Consider the following 21296-nt stretch of genomic DNA (forward strand, 5'->3'; position numbering starts at 1 on the left):
TGAGCATGACAGCTCACTAGCTGTGTCTTCACACTTGAAACGCATTTATGAAACACTTTATTTTCTTACTATCTAAGTTATTAATTGAACACTGGATACCATAATCCACTATTCATGCATTTTTAATAATTTTATTGTTGGCTAATTTACAAACATTTTCAACTGGATTTAATCAAGTGCAGTTCTATAGTCTTTTGCTACTCTGTATTATTTGGAATACTGTAATGTAAATTATTGCTGTTTAATTTAAATGGTCCTTAATCATCTAGAACTATGATTTTCAGATATATTTTAGGTAAGGGATTAAGCTTGGGATATATTTTTCATTTTCTTTGTCTGGAAGCTATGTTTAAATTTTAACAGAGCAGAGAGAAACTTGCCTCCAATAACTTTAGAAAAGTAATTTCACAGTATGACGCATTGGTATTTTCAGAATTGATTTAGATTCAATAATTCAGTTACTAAGACCTTCAGTCTTGAATCAGTCCCTACTAGGGCTGCCTTTGACCATCATAGATTCCAGGTAGTCTATTTGCCTGCCAACTTTAATGTTTCATCATAAATCTTTACTTTGTTAATTCACATGGCTGACCTTGCTCTTTCTCAAAATATTATGGGTTATCCTCACTCCTGTTTTGCCTCAGACTTCAGCACACTAATTTTCATCTTTTAAAATGTGCCTACTCATCTAGAAAAACAAAACTTTTAGGCTAGTGTTTTAGTTTAAATTCTTGCTGCAACTTATTACAGTTCCAAGCAATTCCTTGAATCATTCATGCTAAAGAGGATTAGTGTCAGACTGACAGCAGGATTTGCAATGTCAATAGAGGTAAACTATCAGAAATATGCCATTAGCTTCTCCTCAATCTCTTTTAAATGAAAATATAGAAATAAAGTGGACTTTTAATGCACAAAAATAAGCAAAGTATATCTTAAATGGTTTGTAATAGTTTTGTTAACCACTGATTACCAAAATCCAATTGCAATCTTCACAGTGATTATGAGGACCTAGATGCTCCAGAACTCTATTTGCTAAAAATGCCACAGGGAAATGGTTACATGAATGAGCAGGAACATAAGACAGCTGACAGCTATTTCGTGATTGAATTGACTGTGATGTCAATCAAAATATTATGCATCCAAGTAGGAAAACTAGCCGTAAGTGCCAGTAGATATTGTAAGGTTGATTTATCTTGTCTGTGCTTCCCTTAGCCAAGAAACTCTGTAAGTAGACATTAACTCTTTTAGTTCAAGTAATAACATATTCATGTGTCCCTATTCAATGGTTAACGTTATAATCAGTCATCCTAACCTTAGATTCAATCTATCACTGGGACGGTCTCTAAGTCAGAAATGGAAAACAGCCTAGTTCAATTTTACGCAGATTTCATAGGAAGAATAGAGAACTCTAGCACATGGGTGGGGTTTCTCTGGTGAGTCTGCAGGTGTTTGAGATGTGATTCTGATCAAAGCAGAGAAAGAAAAGGGCACTAAATATTCGCATGGGATCTTTGGTACAACACTCTCCCTTTTAACCTCAACCTTACTGTCTTTGTGTCCTAATGTTCAGACGGGGTCTTTGAAGTCATAGTGGACTTGAGGACCCTTCTTGACTCTACCGCATTGACACTGAATGCTTCCCAATTATTTCAGCTTTAAGTCAATCTTGGTTTCTTTGAGTAAATCCACTGAATTCAGTCACGCTCCTGAGATCCAACAATGACCGACCTAGTCAGGTCCACCAGGAGCAAAGTACTTCTAACTGACAAAATTATAGGTAATCATAGCCTAAGACATAGACATGTTTCTGCTTTTTATTTATATGAAATAAATACATAAATAAATTAATATATATAAATAACCCACATTTAATATTTGGTTAAATAAAGCATGATATATCCATACATAGGTAAATGATGCAAACTTGAAAGCAATATATGCATAAAATGCTTTTGAAAAATGAAAACTGTTCATGAAATCATGGGTAAACAAAACTCTCTGTTATAAAACTACATATACAGCTTAGTTTGAATTATTTCCAACAATGCCAAGTGCATGGTATCTACTCAATACATATTTTTTGAATTGATAAACATTTTAAAAGAAAGATTAATAAAAGTAAAACTTGCCATTTATCTAACTATCTTCATCACTTCATAAAATAGGCAAGGATGGAATAACAGAATAACAATAAATTTTCTCTGAATAGTGAGATTATAGGTGAATCTAAGGTTTATTGTCCCTAGAATTCTTTGTTATTGTCCTTATTTTCTATAAACTTCATTCATTACTCTTATTCTCTCACACTCTCTCTCTCTCACACACACACAAACAGACACACACACATATAATCAAAAGCTATCGAATGGGGGGTATCCCACAGAAACAGATATAAATAAAGCTTTCTAGGGAAAACTTTAAAAGCAGAGGAGCAGCATAAAGCTCCCACAGTTCTCAATGTCTCAGACTTTAGGGTAGGTTTAGATAGCCTGTGGGCACAAGGGTCAACACTGCAATCGAGAGATAACTCGTACGTATGATAATCTGTACGTAACATTGCAAGAAAGCTCCCATCCCAGTCGCTTAAAATGATATGCTTTTGTTTAGCTCATAAAGCTGTAGGTAGACAATTTACCTAGGTCTGGGTGGGTAACTTTTCTGGTTGTGTTTGTGATCACTCACATGTCTGGTACTTGAGTGGCTGGCATCTGGGGAAATAGAGGTAATTGGGCCATGAATTTCTCTTCTTCTAGTAGCCTAGTTTGGACATCATCTTCTATTAGAGATGGAAAAGTTCAAGAACGGCAAATGGACATGTGAAAAAGCTTCCATGCTTCTTATGGTATCACATTTACAATGATTCCTTTGAGCAAAGAGAGCCACACTGCTGAGTACAAAGTTAGAGAATCAGGACTCTATAAAGTTACCTGGCAAAAGGCATTCATACATGGAGGAATGAATAATTGGGGCCATTAACACTGATCTACCACAGAATATCTGCGTAGCAACACAAATTTCTTACTCTTGGAACTGGCCTTATTAAAACACGCCAGACTTCAGAACCCAGTGATTATTGTCACCCTCCGCTTCTCTTGAGCTAACTCAGATTTACTGAGTCAGATCTGTGCAGTTACTAACAGGGTATAGTAAATGAGCCTCCAGCCTTATACATTTGTGTCTCCTTTGTCCCCTTTTGGTCCATGGTCACTGATTAAATATCTCTATTGGCTCAATACTTGTAATAGAATAATACAAAGCTCTTCAAAGTCTTTTGGCCCTACACATGTCTTCTGGGGTTACATATGTGTGTTCATTCACATCCAATCAAGCTCTGCCACTTTACACCCTGAGTTGGGATGAACCATAGTATCGCTTGTTTTCCCAGAGCAATCAGTTCCACAGGGTTACCAGGATTTCCATTTTGTAATCATAAGAAACCTCTGAGGGCAGAGAAGTATGGCCAAGTAATTACTAAAGGCAAGGTAAATGTCCAATTTCATATAAGTCTACTATCGTTGATCTAAATAGTATGAATTGTCAATCCATCATTGAGGTCACTTACATTATCCGTAAATATACTGAAGTCAAAGCAAGCAAAAAATGAACTTCCCATCCATCAGCCGAGATTTAAAAAAGAGGAGTTTCTTCTTCCCTTTTGGGAAAAAAATAAACGCACAACGTTCTTCTCTGAATTTCCTTCATTGCACTCCTAATTCCCACGCCTAGGATCTCACTCAAAACAGAGGGACGTATGACTGTGCTGACTAGAAGTGCAATGTGTTGATTCCTTGAATTTTTGTAACTTGTCTCTTCCCTACATTTCTTTTTGTTGACTATAGCTAGGGCTTTCACATCTCATGCAAATATTTTTTTATTTTTCAAAATATATCAATTTTCTTCAAGGTGTTCTTTTTGACCCATTTCCTAAGGCATTTATGTTTGTCCACCATTATGGTGCTGCACAGATGCTAGAAGAAACTCTAAATATACTTTTGTTTAAAATTGTCATTCTTTCTTTTGAAATAAATTCCATCAAGACTATCAAGCAGAACTGGATAAAATGTTCATTGCATTTGCTTGTGCATGAGTGGGTGGGGTGGGCACTTGCTCCACTTGGCCAGGATACTGGGGGGGCCTCAGAGATGTCAGCTTTAGATACTAAGATGATGTTAGCAAAGGTGTATGTCCACCACCAAAGATCTAAAATAAATATGTAATTTTAAAGTGGTAGATTTACCACACAGGGAATTTCCAGCTTCACAGGCTGCTAGCAACTAGAGAAAAGGAGGCTATAGTTCAAACCCTGAAGGAAAAAACAAGCAAACAAGCGAACAGCACAAGAATTCATACGCTCACTGGTCAAAAGGTGAAGGACTGATAAAATTAAAGGGGCAAAGGGGGCTGGCCTTGTTGGTACATGCTGTGGCTGTTCGAAACAGCAGCCAAACAGATGGGCTAATTAAACACACACACACACATACACACACAGTTAGATTTGGCAGCTCCACTGGAACACAGATTTAGACAAGTCAAAGTGCACTAATTTAAACGTATCATTGAAATACTAATTAAGGAGAAGAAATAGAATCATATAAAATGCTCAATTAAAACTAGAGAAGACAGAAAAAGAGAGGAAGACAAAAAAAGATGCAAAGGGCACTTGCAATGGATTAATGCTGTAAGTGAACTGCAATGTAAACAATTACACACGTGGTAGAGTAATTAGGATATCTTGGACGAGGGTGAATTAGCCTGAAGTAAAGCTCTTTGGCTTCTCCTATCCAAAATGACCAAAGCAAAATAGTACAGACTGCGCAATGTAAGTTGAAATGTATTAAGGAGGTGTAGTTGGAGTTGAAATCTATAACCGAGTGGTCCTGACATCTAGGATGATAACATCACTCAGGTGAATCTCAAATGATCATCTTTAGTACCTCTCATATTGGCAATTAGAACATTTTGGGGGTGGTAAGGGCATAAAGTGAATACCAAGTGTGGTTTGAGGTGGGAAGAATAAGAATGAAGCTGAAAATTTCTTAACCCTCATCATTCAACATTTTGTATGAAAACAGGGATGACAATCATAAGAAAAATTAAAGTTATGTTGTATTCCTTTCTTGGTAAGTTCCTGTGATCTTGAAATTGTGATGTTTTACAAGTTAATTTGAGTTTAATGAGATTCAGAGAGTATTATCTCAAGAATAATTTTCTATTTTGAAAAGGTTACATTTAATTAGAAATATGAAAATAATTGAAATAATATACTAATCACTTAAAGATGTGAAATGCTAACATCCTATGCACCAAACATGACTTCGTTTACAAAGTGACCTTGTAGATTTGGAGCCATTTGAAGGAAAAGGGGTCTGACAATATGGCTGCAAAATGGTTAGTACAAATTCTTCTCAAATAGTATCTTCAAGAAATAGAGGGGCGAGCCCTGTGGCCAAGTGGTTAAGTCTGCACGCTCCGCTGCGGCGGCCCAGGTTTTCGCCAGTTCGGATCCTGGGCGCGGACATGGCACTGCTCAACAGGCCACGTTGAGGCAGCGTCCCACAAGCCACAACAAGAAGGACGTGCAACTAAGATATACAACTATGTACTGAGGGGATTTGGGGTGATAAAGCAGAAAACAAAAAAAGATTGGCAACAGTTGTTAGCTCAGGTGCCAATCTCTAAAAAAAAAAAGAAATAGGAGCATAATTTTGTAGACAGGACACAAGAATACACAAAAAAATTAAATGAATAAATTACAACTTTTGTTCTTCAAAGGCATCATTAAGTGAATGAAAATGTAAGCTGCCTGTTGGTCATATGACTGACCACGACCTTTTTTCTAGAATATATAAAGCTATAAATAACTCAAACAAATAAAATACAAACAACCCAACTAAGAGTGGGCATCCAGCTTGTTGATAGATATCAGTTCTGTGCAGCTATAGGACAGAACTCCCTCCCGTCCCCAGTTGCATTGCTGGATGTTATCTGGGGATTTCATTCAGCTCCTATAAGTTGGTTACTCTTCGGTGTTTGCATGTAGTTCTTTCCATCTTCAAGCCTCAACAGTGTGTCACGTCCTTCTAGTGCTTTGACTCTCTCTGACTTTCCCTTCTGCTACCAGATGGAGAAATCTCTCTTCTTTAAAAGGATCATGTGATTCTGTTAGGCCCACTAAAATAATCTCCCTTTTAGTTAAGGTCGGCTGATTAGCAACTTAATTACATCTGCAAAATTCCTTTTATCATGTAATCTTATGTAACCACGGCCATGATATCTCATCATATTCACAATCCCTGGGGTTAGGGTAGAAAAACTGGGGGTGGGGGACATTTTAGAATCTTATCTATTATATATCTTTATTCATAATATCCCCAAACTGGAAACAGACAAATGGCCTGAAGCCAATGTTTTAGAATTTTGTTCTAGTTGCATAACAATTGTAAGTACCAAATTCTGTTTCTGTTATCAATTGTTTCATAACAAAGAAACCCAACATGTGGCTCAAAAACAATAGCAAACATTTATTTTGGCCATGACTCTGTTATTAGGAGTATAGACTGGACACCTTGGGGACACTTGGGTCACTTTTAAGGTCTTAACTGGAATGATGCAAATGGCTGGGTGTTGGACAAGCATCTCTTCATACGGCTTGTCCAAGCAGCTAACATAGGTTTCCTGACAGGATGACACCCCAAGACGAGTAAGAATTCTTAAATTGTGACTAATAGTTCCAGGAGTTAATGGACCTAGATCCTGGAAATGGAGGATGTCCAGAAGTTGAAACAGCATCATTTCTGCCACGTTCTATTGACTTGTAGTCACAGAGACAGGCCCAGAATCAAGAGAGAGACATATATCCCAACTGTCAATGGGAAGAGCATCAGAGGATTTTCAGAACTTTTCTTTTTTCACCTTGAAATATTTGATATATCAGACTTTTAAAAAAATAGCAAAATTAAAGAACAAAAATTCAAATTTGCACAGGTGGTTAGAGTCAAATTTAAACATGTCTAATTTGTCAATGGCATAATTTATATGGAAATACTTGGACTAAAGGAATCATAGCTATAAAAATTTCATAGAAATAATCAACTCCAAAGTTTTTAATGTTATTAAATAAAAAAAAAAACCCACAAACTTTCTGAGAGAGAAACTCACCCTAATCATTAATATTCTTCGTGTTGATGATATTGTTGAATTAATTCATAAAATTTTAATCTACATTATTTTTTTCTGACTGAATTGACTAATGATTCAATGTCTTGCTGCTATACTCATTTATCCTTTGCAAGTATAGTTTAATGCATAGTATGATTAAGTCAAAACTAGGATAATGAATATGATGACATATCACACCTGTGATTATGTATCTTACATGGCAAAAGGCATTTTGTGATGTAATTAAGGCTACTAGTTAATGGCAAGCGTGTAGTTGTTTCCATGCACATGTTAGAAATGAAATTGCAGGGTTTCCACTATGTAGCTGTGTGAACCATTTTTAAAGCGTAGGTGATCATACATGGACTCTGACTCCATTTTTTTTATTTTTATTTTTATTTTTTATTTGTTTCCTTTTTCTTCCCAAAGGCCCCCGGTACATAGTTGTATATTCTTTGTTGTGGATCCTTCTAGTTGTGGCATGTGGGACGCTGCCTCAGCATGGTTTGATGAGCAGTGCCATGTCTGCGCCCAGGATTCGAACCAACGAAACACTGGGCCGCCTGCAGCGGAGCGCGCGAACTTAACCACTGGGCCACGGGGTAGCCCCTCTAACTCCATTTTTGATGTTTGACTGAGACATCTTTCAAGCTCCATCATGCCCCTACGCCCTTTTGTAAAACCCAAGTGAGCCTGTGAGAAAGCCTCAATGCTCCCTCCCTTGGTGCCAATTGGGAAATTAAAACCACACAACCCCGAGCCTGCAGAGGGTAACGCTCTGCTGCCCCCAACCTCTAAATGTAATAAAAAACAAAGCCACTCACACTTTCCAAGACTCCCAATTTCCAAGACATTTTCACATCACCTCAGGTTTCTGTCTACTCTTCCTTGAAAGCTTCAATATGTGAGTAGTAAATCTCTTCATACCCTCTTGGTGCATGTGTAGTATTATCCGTCTCAGCATCTGAACTGAGTTTGGTGGAGAAGGGTTGATCTTGCCCTCAATGGGGCGACCACAAAGCAGTTGGCATAGCAAGCAGGGAGTCTTTCTTTTCTTGCTTTGGCTTGCTCCATGGCTCAACTGCCTGCTGTGTGCTTGAGCTTTGAGCTGCTGCCTATTAGCCATCATTTGCTTTTAGCTCTGTTATTGCCTGTTTGCAGGCACGCACTTTGACTTGTGCTTCTTGTGCTGCATTTTCTCAGCCCACTAACCTTCTTTTATAGATTTAACCAACTTAAGTTGGATGTCTTGGTAATTGGCATTTAGGTACAGGAATATGATTTTAGCGCCCTCCTTAAAGGGGCTATGGGCATGTGCATTGGACTGAACTTTGTGTCTCAATTTTAGCATCAGGCATAGCTGACAATTTTAGCATAAGCCATGGGAAGGACTCTGACCCTATGACCATTGGTCGTGTGCCTCACCTAGTCATCACACCCTATTCTAAAGAGTGTTCAGGGAAAAGAATGATTTTCTGCACAATATGTGAGGCTATTGGGTCATTGCTCATGTGTGAAGGAACAGGTAATGTGTGGCTTGCTGAGGTCTATACTCCTAAAATCAGATGGCTTACTGGGAGCCTACAAAAAGCTTTTGCTGCAGCCTCTGCTTCTGTTGCCAAAATAGAACCTGAGCTTCAGCATTATAGAGGAACTCAAGGTACCTCCACAGCATAGACTCTAAAAAGTGGCCCCAAAAGTTTTACTTTTGCCACTCTTAAATGGACAGAGGACACGTTACCTATTTAATAACTGTAAAACCTACTGACAAAGACTCTGGGTTCCACTGAGTGCCATGTCTCATAAAACATTCCACTTCCACTGGGTTAATTCAAACCCAATCTATAAAGCCAGTAAAGCAAAAATTTCCATCAGGGAGGTCTGTAACTATGACTGTACTGATTTGGAAATCTGTGAAGGAAGAATCTTACAAATATAAGATGCGTTTTCATACTTACTCAAGACATAAAAATATGAAATTATCACAAAAAGAAAAGAAAAAACATTCCTCCATACAAAGTAAAAGTCCCCACCAATTTAGTAAATATTTCTGGGCATTATTTGGGCAGTCGGGGGCTGTTCAATCACTGGCACTGTCAAGAAACAATTATTGACCCCCTCGGTACCCACAACATTAAAACAAGTCCAACTTCACGCAGGCAATTTTGTGCTCTGAAGGTAACACGTTTCTCATTTAGAAATTATACTTAAACTCATTTATGCTGATATTCTTAAATTGGCCCAGTTAGAACGCAACAACTACAACAAAAGACCCTAGAATCTGCCCAAATTGCAATACAACAGGAACTCCTATTCATGACCCCATGGACTCCTTCTTTGTAGAGGCTGTAGCAATCTCTTCTCATGTGTCCTGCAGTCTCTGAACCAACTAGGGACTTCTGTTGCAAAATCTGCCATTCTTGACTCTAAACTGCACACCATTAGAACATCAACTGCTAGCTGCTCACTGGGTTCTTCTGGAGACAGAGACTATCACATGCCCTGAGCCTATGACTTTCTGTGTCTTGCTGCCCATTAAGGAGGGAGCACCGGGAGTCTTGGCAAGGCCATTGAAGCCTCATTATGAAAAAGAAAATTCAACTTACAAGATACACTAGAATCTTGGCTCTCTGGCATATCTATCCCAACTAGAGTAGAAAACGACTCCTCTTCTCCTCAGTCTCTTGCCAGTTGTAATAAAACTGTTGAAGGTCATTCCTCTCCCAGATCCTTCGCCCACCGAGGAAATACCTTGAGATCAACTAAGTGGACAGAAAAGGGCTTCTGTTGACTTTACAGATGGTAATGGCACCACCACACATGATGAAACCTGTTGGAGAACTGCTGCCATCCATCCTTTAACCAGGGCATCCCTGATTAAGAGTAGTACCCAAGAGTCAGCAAAATTGGTTGGTTTGGCAGTCAGTTACCTTAGCACTAGAGGATCCCCTGGCCAACAATGTGGCTTATCTGCACATTTTCACAGAATCTTGGGCCACTGCTACTGGTCTGCTCTCTGGTCTAGCCAATGGCAGAAATTCCCTATCCAAGTTGCTCCTTTGATGTAAAGAATTCTGGTAATATCTTGCCCTACAGAAAGCCAGAAATATAAATCAAGGGCAAACGTGTTTGTGCACATTCTAAAGCAATAACAATACAAGGCATCAACAGGATACTCCTTATCCCCTTATTGTTCAAGGTGGCGATGATAGTGACCAAGGCACACATTTCACCTCAAAAAGTGCACGGTACTCAACTCTTGCACAAGGCACTCAATAGGACTTTAACCTTCCTTACTGGTCTCTGGCTGTGAGCCTCATATTATACTCAAACAAGTTCAAAGTTAATTATCAAGTGTCTGACTTAATTCTGACTTGTCTGACTGATTTAATCATCAAGAGAGTCTGACTCCATTTTGCTGTTTGACCACTGACAACTTTAAAATTCCCTCCTTTGCTCTTTGCCACACAGCTGGGAAAGCTGATAAGAAAGTCCAGGTGCTCATTCCCTTGGCACCAACAGGGAAGTTCAAACCAGACAAACCTGACCAGTGCACAGAAACCTTGACCTTGGCTGCACCCTTTGTCACAAAAGAACAAAAAGCCACTTGCGTCTTTTCTACACTAGCTTGGGTGAATTCCTTACTCTACCAGGAAGCCTTAATATAAGAGTAAGAAAGCTCTTCATAACCTCTTCGTGCATGTGTTACATCATCCATCATCCATTTCAACTTCCAACTTTGGCACAACATGTGGTCAATACTACCCTCCGTGGCACAAGCACAAAGCAGAAGTCATCAAGAGAATACATAGGTAGATGTCACTGAGCTGCTTCCTATACAGCTGCCAAAAATACTTCACCGTAAGTGTTGCGTTGTACAGAGAAATCTACGTATTGTTGTAAGACTATGAGGTTGTTAATAGAGAATATTCATTTTCTATGTTTCATTGAAGTGAACTCCCCAAAGCCATAGTTTGTGGCATAGTATAAAATTAATAATTGATTAAATGAATATTTATTTAATATGTACAGTGTTATGTAATGCAGAAGATAAACTAATTAAAATAAGTGAATTGCATGTCTGTCATAAAATAATTTATAACTCTAAAGGGAAAAGAAAACTGTAAACTTAAACCTATTATATGTAAAGGCATGAAAGCTTTTCAATGTGAACTTCAAAATTAAGATATTCTGAGATAGCCCTGGTGGCCTAGTGGTTGAGGTTCAGTACTCTTACGGCCCCGGCTCGGGTTCATGTCCCCATTGTAGAACCACACCACTCATCTGTCAGTTGTCATACTGTGGCGGTGGTTCACACAGAGAACTAAACTAACAACTAGGATACGCAATCACACACTGAAGCTTTAAAAAAAAAGATATTCAAATCCTGAAAACACATCTCACAGGAGAACTTGAAAATCTTAATTCAGTGTTTATAGACTGCAATTTTTTGTATTCAAAATAGCTACTGGCCTTTCTTTGTGGAAGTTAGTCTGGTATGAGAATTATTTGGAGAAATTAAACAATGTTTGAGAAAATATATAAGCAGAGAAGATAGAAATGGGAAAGGTGAGGATTGGAATTACACATTTTGAAGTAGCAAAGATTCTACATTGCATCTGAAAAACATATTAACTATAAAAGTTATCACTGAAAATACTAGGAAAAAAGCTGAAATAGATGGCTACGCACTGAAGAGAACTCAAATCTAGAATGAGTACACTATAGAACAGATATAACCATTGCCAAGTTTAAAATAGCGTTAAAGATAAGCAGATGAGGGCATCATCTACAGGTTGGCTACTAAGAATCTAGATGCTGAGATCTCTACTATAAGATTATTGCAGTGTTTCAGACAAGAGAAACCTAGGAAGGAACAGTGACTGTGAAAAGGAAGGAGTCTAAAGGGGAGATATTACAAATAAATGAACTAGGTAATCTTCATTTATTCAGTACTTAAGGTGCTATCAACATGTCCACAAATAATCTCATTTAATTATGAAATCATCACTATGTGTCCAATTCTGTAATTAATAATATAAATAAGGAAAAATGAGATCCCTAAATTCATTTTTCATCAAGTCAACTGTCATGTCAAGTAATTTAAAGATATATATTAAGAATCTTACAAATTTTATCATCAGAGACTTTTTACTCTACTTTCTAAATGAAAAATCCAGTTCCAAAGCTGTGTTTTGCAGATGATGTGAGATTAGGGGTCAAACTCTTGGAGGATCTGACACTTAATATTCATCAGAATAAAGCTCAAGAAAGGAAATCAGTAAATGTGCACCTTGAGACCATAAAAAGTAAATAGGAAAGCATAGATCATGTTATTCTCTACTGTCAAAACCTAGCCAGGTAGAAAGAAATATGATCTGATAGATACATAAATAGACAGAAACCTTTTCTATTTTATTTCTCATGATTCAGATGCTTTATAGTACCAATTAAAAAGCATGTAAAATAATATGTATAATATTACAAACCTCAAAATATTGCACATAAATCCTATATATTATACCCTTATGTTAATTGTTTTATTAGTCTCATGTTCTTATGTGTGCATGCACACACTCTTCATTCTATTCTTTAAATTAGTTGATGTTCAGTAATATTACAAATTAAAATTCGTACTGTTATCAGTGTCAAAGAAAAATGCATGGCAGTACCTCGTCAAAGTGCCTAGCCGATAAAAAGAACTAAACAAAAAGGATCTTTGTATTATTTTGCTCTACCGTGGACTGCGAGCTCTGTGAGAGCCAAGCCCTGAGCCTCTTTTACTCACCACTGGAAGGCTGGTGCTTGACGCAAGACATAAAGCATAATAGATGCAATCATGTTTGCTAAACGAACACCAACAAATAAACAGGTAAATTAATTAAATATTTAAACTACATATTTATTAGCTTTTAAAATTTGCCTATTTTAATGTAATTTTTAAAGAGCATATTGAAACATCAAAATTTAGCATTTCCTCAACCAGTCTTTTCTATTAGGCATAGCCCTGTGTGTTTAACTTCAAATCCATTTCCTTCAATATCTGATGTTCTTAGGCACATTTATAATTATTTAGATATAATGTCAAAGCAAATGGGAAGCATCATTTTAACAAATGCACCACGACCCTTCTGTAAATTACAGTATCTTGTTCAGTGAGATCTTGAGATAGTTCTGTGAAAAGTAAAACATACTGGACAGAAATTGGGCATCTTTGCTGCAAATCATGTTCTTTCACACAGTATTTGAACACAATTCAATTTTTAGGCTTCCATTTCTATATTTTAAACAAAAAGAGAGCCAAGTAGCTTATTTCTATTTGAAACATTTTGTATTCCACTTCAATGCAATTCCATTGCATCCAATTTAGTCCGTATCATTTTAATTAAACCCATACACAGCTGAAGACAGGAAAGACAAGTAAGACAGGGTTCCAACAAACCTGGCCACACTGCCCATTCCTTCATGTGCTGTCCAAGGAGGCTGTTGTCCTGTGACAGCAGAGTTGAGCAATTGCAGCAGAGACCGTATGTCCCTCACAGACTAGAATATTTACTATGTGGCCCTTGATAGAAATGTTTGCTGTTCCCTACTCTAGACCATGACATTAAGCTCCTCCTCTTAATCCATCCCCATGATACATCCACATACCTGGAGATTCAGATTTAGCATGTCTGGGGCCCTGGCAAATGGATTTTAAAGAACAGGCATCAAATTGATTCTGGTATTTCTCTTCCCTGTTTCCCTCCCTGACTCCCCACCACTCCATGCTTCCAACTGAAGATCCCTGACTTAAATGTACAGTGTTTAGAGGATGTGTATTAACATACTATGGAAAATGTAAAAGTGGCGGTGGAATTTCACTCTAAAGGGGCCAGACATAGACATTTAGCTATATCTAGTCCACAATTGGAAAATGAAGGAAAAACACATAAAGCTCTCTAATAACTACAGCAAAACTTTCAGTGTATAAGAAAAGAAAACAAAAGAATAACTTTCAAAAACATTAGCTATACCTCTAAATATTTATCAACAGAAATCCCTATATTAAAAATTTGTTGCAAAAAGTTTGTCTGAAAACACAAAATTAGCCTCTGAAGTGAATAGAATCCCTTCCTAAGACCTTAGGAGCACAAGATTTACAGACTTTCAGGGTTCACATTACTAAACACAAATAATGCTACAAGCCACACTTTACCACATATCATAAATTATATAAATAAGAGTTGGTTGTTATTTGACTGTTCATCTTCCGATCTTTGGAAATGTTTCTTAGGTGCATTTAGATAGCACATGTTAAGGTATTGAAATTGGGAGGCAGAATTGGAATTACTGATACTAATCCCAGAACTCTAAATTTTGCCTTTTATTACACTTTATAGCTCATCTGTCTATGAAACGGAGGAAAAAACTCTTACCACCTTGTTTTAATTATACATTGACAGTATGACATTTTCTACTGCCCCATTCCCATATCAATGCAAATTACTGTAATATATTCATGTTTGAAAATTAAAGTATTATACCCAAAATAATTTGTGGGTGTGTGCGTGTGTGTTGGTGATGGTGTTGTTTGCTTCATTTTAGGTCTTTATTATATCTCCATTCGTCCTCTGTTTAATAATTAAATTGACATGTTTTTAATAGGATCATTAAAAAGAAGGAAATTGGGTACTAAATAAGTAATCATATTTCTAGGAAAGTTGACCTTTTCCCAAAAGCAGGAAGTAAGCAAAACGGATGTTATTTTGTTAACATTTCTCAAAATGATAGAGTTAACCTTTTATGGAAGATGGCAAAAATCTGAGCAGTTTTCATCTTCTCACAATGTAGCTCCAAAGTTTCTCACGTCACAGAACTGAGGCAGAGCAAGGCTCTTATCAAATACCTGCCACCACATGTTCCTTTCCTCCAGGGACCAGGTGGGGATGGGGAGGAATCAAACTATTACAATCTCTTTACCATTCTTTCTTTTTCTGCACTGAAACTTTAATCTCACTCTCCTTCATTCAGATTTTCTTTAGTACCTGCTATTAACAAGCCTTTCAACCAAAGATGTAGATTTATTTCTAAAAATGCATAAATTTAAAAAAGAAGAAAAACATGTAAATTGCTCTGTAACAGTAGGAAATGGATCAGATATTTTTAAGTAAATTTATACAGTCATACACATAGGTCCATTCACATCTACAAATGCGTGCTTTTATGTATATTTATTTCTATGATCTTTGTTATAATATTAATTTCAGGAAGATTATCATAAAACCACTATGAGAGAAGACCAAGAAATAATTTACTGAGAACAAAGAAAGTAGGACAAAAGAGATGCAATAAATGAGGAAGAAAAAACCTTAGTTTTTGGCACAGGCTGAAATTTTCAAGTGTCCTACACTGACAGAGAAATGTAATGAATTCTATCACTCTCCATTTTCAGTGGAAAGGAAAAAAACCTTGTTCACCAGAAGCTATTAACTGTTTTATTTTTTTCTGACACTTATCTTTCGAGAAAATTCATCTTCAGTCTCTCTACTCTGTATAAAAAAATCGCTGAGCAAAATAATGGAAGCTATCCTAAAGAACTCTTCCACAACACTTAGAGACGTGCTGTTGGAGAGCTGTTTCCTATATCAGCACTTGGTCATAGCTGTGGGGTTGAGCACAATCACAGTTTTCTACTTACTACGTTAGGGGAGGACAGGAAATATGATCTAGATTTTAAAATTCAGGGATTCTGCTTTAACACCTAAATAAAGTTTTAAGGCACTGATTTATGTGTTGAACGTTAGTTCCAAATCTCATCGCTATTTCAGATAGGCAAAGTATTTTAGATCTTCAGATGAGACAATTTTGGGATGAAATGTAGCTATTTATGTAATTTAGCATATCTATGGACACAGATGTCGTATATTCCCAGGAATCTTTCTTAAAATCCATCTCCAATGGCTAGGGATTTTAATCCTCCTTACTGCTTAGCAAAAGTACCCTAGTGTGTGTCTAAGTAGTTTGAATGGGCCTGAACCATGATGGGTACAACAAAATGTTTGTTAACCAAATCTTATTATCATATTATTTAATAAACATAATCTCATTAAAATTTTTAAATACATCAATTCGAATGTTAAAGTGCATGACTTTTACCAAAATGCAATTTAGATATTCTAAATGATGGCAAATGAACAAAAGTTTTAACAGTGTCTCAAGATCTTTGAAAAATAATATTAAAGATATTATTAAAGATGTGTATATTCCTAGTGTTCATAGGAAAGAATGTCTCATTTTCAGCTACAAATTATACCAAATTATTTAGGTAAAATTAAATAGGAATAAATTAATTTCAGACAAAGGTTAAATATTTTCCTAAGGAAAAACATTATTTTAGCCCATTTGAAATGAAAATTTTCTGCTGATGACAATCTATGTGCATTTAATTTTTATGGTTTGATTATTAAAAAGGTTTTCACTGTGCATTAAAAGCCTTATTCACTCACATACAAGTCCCCATTATGAAGAATAACAAAGGAAGATCAACTTTACAAATTCTGAAGAATTTCTCTGTTAGATTAGACAAAATGTAAGAACAGTGAAGTCATGGATATACTCTGATCCTGTGAAGGGTATTCGGATAGGAAATCTTACGGTTACTGACTTGAGGGAAGCATTCCCCCAATCTAGCTGCCATTGTATCGTGACAAGGTCTGGCAATGGAAGGAGAATCATGAAAGGCACTTCTCCAGGGAACATAATTCTTTAAGCAGAATCCTTTGTCCTCGTTTCTAAAGCCTATTACTGATTAACGTCTTCCCTCTGTCCTGGAAGCCTTGTAAAAACAGGCAGAACTAGCAATAAACATATCTCAAAGAACAAACAGCAGCCCCCAAGGATGAGGGGGTCTATATTCCGTTAATTATATACTCGCTGTCCTCCTAACTTCTTTGAAGACCCTGAAACTATGTAACCTCTTCCTAAACAATCGATATGTATGCTGCACATCTGGTATGTAGATAACCACCTTTGATTATTACCTTTAGTCACGCACTGCCCCTCATCTATTGTTCCCATGACGACAATAGTTAGACCACCTCGTGTGATTTTTCCCTATATAAGTGTACCCTGTCCCCGAAATAAATTGGACTTGCTTGCAACTGCATCGAGTCTCACGTCTAGCACTTAACACTTTCGCCGAGGCTGTCTCGCCCGCGGGAACCTGGACTCTGCCGAGGCTGGACCCCGGTACTGACTCCAGAAGAGAAACCTGGTGGGTTTTGCTCCGGGAGCAGGTGGGAAGTAGGACAGAATCCAGTTGACTGAAGATGCCGTGCTTTGGAGTTACTAGTGAATAAAGTATGCTGCAGGTAGGATTACTGTTTTTTGATATTTTTTAGACTATATCTGAGGATAACCATTTTGAGGATCTTTTTGTGAAGTTTAAACCATTGCAAATAAACACATGGAGCAAGAACTTAAAGAGTCCGAAAGGAACTTTTTTAAACTCAATGCAAGTAATCACATTTTCCACAGTTGGAGATGTTTAGCTATATATAGTCAGGGAAATGCTCATTTACATAAAAAACTGATGAGCAGAAATTGGGTAGAAAGTACTCTCCTGACATCCACAGATGTGTATGTATGTACGTGTGAGAAAGAGATAAGAGAGACACACACACAGAGGGACACAGAGAACAGTACAGAGAATTTGTCAGGTACTCACATTTTTACAGTAAGATATACATGATTTATAAAATCCAGGCTTGTCCATGTTGACATCTTTCACTGCTGTTTGGGTATTCTCAAGGGGTTTCCTCATCTACATCTAATATATGATATTGCATTTGTTTAAACCGTCTTTTATGTTTTTTGGTAAAGTTTTCTATAATGCCATTTCTAATCACTTAAACCAAAATAGGAAAAGCTAAGACTACTTTTAGGAAACTAAAAGTGAAGAGAAGCTTATATATGTAACCAATCAAGGCATCCTTTAATCTGTTATCCATTTACATGAACGCTCATCAGTTGTGACAAAATCATGCGTAGTCAGAGGACAGAGATAATTTAATGAGACTAATAATATTCTTAGCAAAGAACTGTAATAATATAGCAACTACACACAGACTTTACTGTTTCTTGTTCTTATAGATATTTGCAAAATTTGCCTACATATGTAGAGTTTTATAAATAGTTAGACATAGATGGTGCAACTTTGAAACCCAGATCATCATCATTTAGTGACATTTTAGGTAAGCAGCTTCTGCTCATTATTTTTCTGACATCAGTAATGGTATAAAAGTAATGTCCCCCACCCCACTCCTGGTTAAAGACATGAGACTCCTCTTCAAAGGTAATAATGCCTTATTAGTTATGGATGGTTATGCTTAGGATACAAATAGACCTAAAATGTCATTTTCTTAGGACTTGAGCATAGATTCAGTTTGTCATTGACAAACTTTCCTCATTCAGGCATTCAGGGTTCATTCGCCTTGTGGCTACGTCATCCTCAAGAGCCCTGTCCTTTTCTATATCCAGTCATCCAAGAAGGAAAAAGTATGAAAGCCCAAACATGGGAAGCTCCAATGTTACAAGCCATGGGGAACACATCTCTTCCACTCTCTTTCCGTTACTTAAAAGTCAAGCAGATGGTCATACCCAAGACCAAAAGAGGCTGGAAAATATTATCTAGCTGCATGCCCCATAAAAATGGGAGAGTGATTTTAGTGGACAGCTAATAGTATCACCCACAAGTTCTGAATTAAATCCTATAAAAATTACCCAAAATAAAGGATATTTTTGCTATGAATCTTAATAAATGTGAATTTCTCATATTTTAACCTTACAATGTTAACAAAGTACTTTTTTTTGCATCTTAATCATAACTTACCCAATCCCTGAAAAATATAGTAAGGTAGCTAGGTACATCCAGTGTTATGTCCATTGTTTAATCTAGCAGGACTAGGAATAGAATTCAAATTTTGTCACTCTAGATATTCAAACACCATTTTGGGGGGTAGTCCATTCCTGGAGACTCTTCCCTAGAAAATGTAGAATAATTGGCTTGTCCCAGTTCTGACAAAACACTAAGGGAAATCACAGTGGGTCCAGAGATGTAATATTTAGCATCCATGGAGAGAAGGGATAGATAGTAGGGTGATAAAATTTTACAGGATCTGTAAATATTCTTTTTATTTTATTTTTCGCTTGAGGAAGATTAGCTCTGAGTAACATCCATTGCCTATCTTTCTCTCGCTCTCCTTTTTATTTTTTGCTTGAGGAAGACTAGCCCTGAGCTAACATCTGTGCCAATCTTCCTCTATTCTGTATGTGGGATGCCTCCACAGCATGGCTGATGAGTGGAGCAGGTCCAGGCCTGAGATCCAAACCCGCGAACCCAGGCCGCTGAAGTGGAGCCCACAGAACTTTAACCACTTAGCCATGGGGCCAGCCCCTGTAAATATTCTTTTAAAAAGAGTTTGAGATGTAAAATTCAAATTCTTTGGAAGAATAGTGTGTAATGCTTTCAGCAAAATATTGGGAGACTTTTATAAAAAAAAAAAACAAATGAAAAAAATCTAGAATTTTTCCCGAACATTTAAAGTATCTGACTGATATTAGTTATAAGATTTGTGGCTCGCTATTGAGTATGCCTAGTTGAATTTAGACAATTCACTTTTTTTTTGAAATTCAGAGATAATAGTAACTAATGAAATTGTGCTTGACCCATTTTTTAGTTCTGTAATGAGAGTTTTGGAAATAATCTCTGGTTAACATAAATATGCCAAACACTCATTTAATTTTTAAACTTTCTTGTATCATTGTGATTATTTTTAATTTTTTTTATATTTTCTAAAACTAAAATCCATAAATAGCTTAAATTCATATAAAAACATTATATATGTGAATAATAACAGTAATAAAATGATTATCTTGAAAACATTATGTCTTGCATTATTTCTTTTTAAATGTATTTACCTATGTAACTTCAAATTTCTTTCTTTATGAGTTTTGAACTGTTAATAAATTTTTTAAATGGTATACTTGTCTGAAAAATATGAAATCTGGCTTTAATTATCTTTGTTCTTTATATGCAGATTAGTTTAACTAAAATAAGAATGAAGTTCTATGAAAATATATCTTTGAAGTTTCATCAGCCATAGCTGGAAGCAACACTTCTGAGAAGCCTGGCAAAATGCGTCTCCCTAAATACGAATAAAATATAAATCCAGAGTTCTGGCCTAGATTGCATAAAGTGCCAGAAAAAAGAAGTGCAATGCTTCAGTTTTTTGTGTGGCAGAGTTTCTTTCATTAGTCATGTAGTTTTCAGTAATAATTTCTTCATTGTCAAGCGGGATAGGACTCAGTCCGATGAGTGACGACAGCCTGGTCTGTTCCAAACTGCTGTTATGTGTTAATAAGTCAATAACCTGAAAAAGGATTAAAAGCAGAAGTATGTGTACATGGATAATGAAAAAAATGATAATGTATGATAAAAGCCATGGTTTTAAAGAGTTTACAAGCTATTTAAAAGAAATAAAGATCCTATCATAAAGCGCCAAATGTGTGGTTGAATGAATCGAAGTTTGTCGTCAGATTTGCTTTGATTCAATTGATCTGCTTTACAGTCCACTTCCAGTCCTATTCGATCTTAAAGAACCCTATCAAATGTTTCCTATGTGTCACTGCTTTGTCAGTCATATCCTTTTAAAAAAGTCCATGTCAGTAAAATGCACAGAGATCCTCTTTAATAATTCTATAACTTCAATAGAATAAAATAAATGTACCAACATCACAACCATTTCTTATAAGACATGATCAAATTCTTGACACTGTATCAGTGCCCCTTACCACGTAGGATCAAGATATTACAAATTAGGAGAGTTTCTCTGAATCTTTGGTGGGTAGACACAGGCCGGAAGAAGATGAATTATTTGACAAAGCATAGTCATTTATGTTTTTTATCAATGCAAACTATTAAATACATGGAGTTTAAAATATTCTTAACTACTAGGGTTGCACTACCATGAAAACTTTACCCAGAAAAGAAATGCTGTGTGTTAAGGACAATTTTATCTTGATATTTTAGGTTAAGTTTTCCCAGATAAACATTTTTTCACTACAAGTATGCTCCAAATATTGCATGAGACATATTT

The sequence above is a fragment of the Equus caballus genome, chromosome 23 (genome assembly GCF_041296265.1).
Source record: "Equus caballus isolate H_3958 breed thoroughbred chromosome 23, TB-T2T, whole genome shotgun sequence".
Lineage (NCBI taxonomy): Eukaryota > Metazoa > Chordata > Mammalia > Perissodactyla > Equidae > Equus > Equus caballus.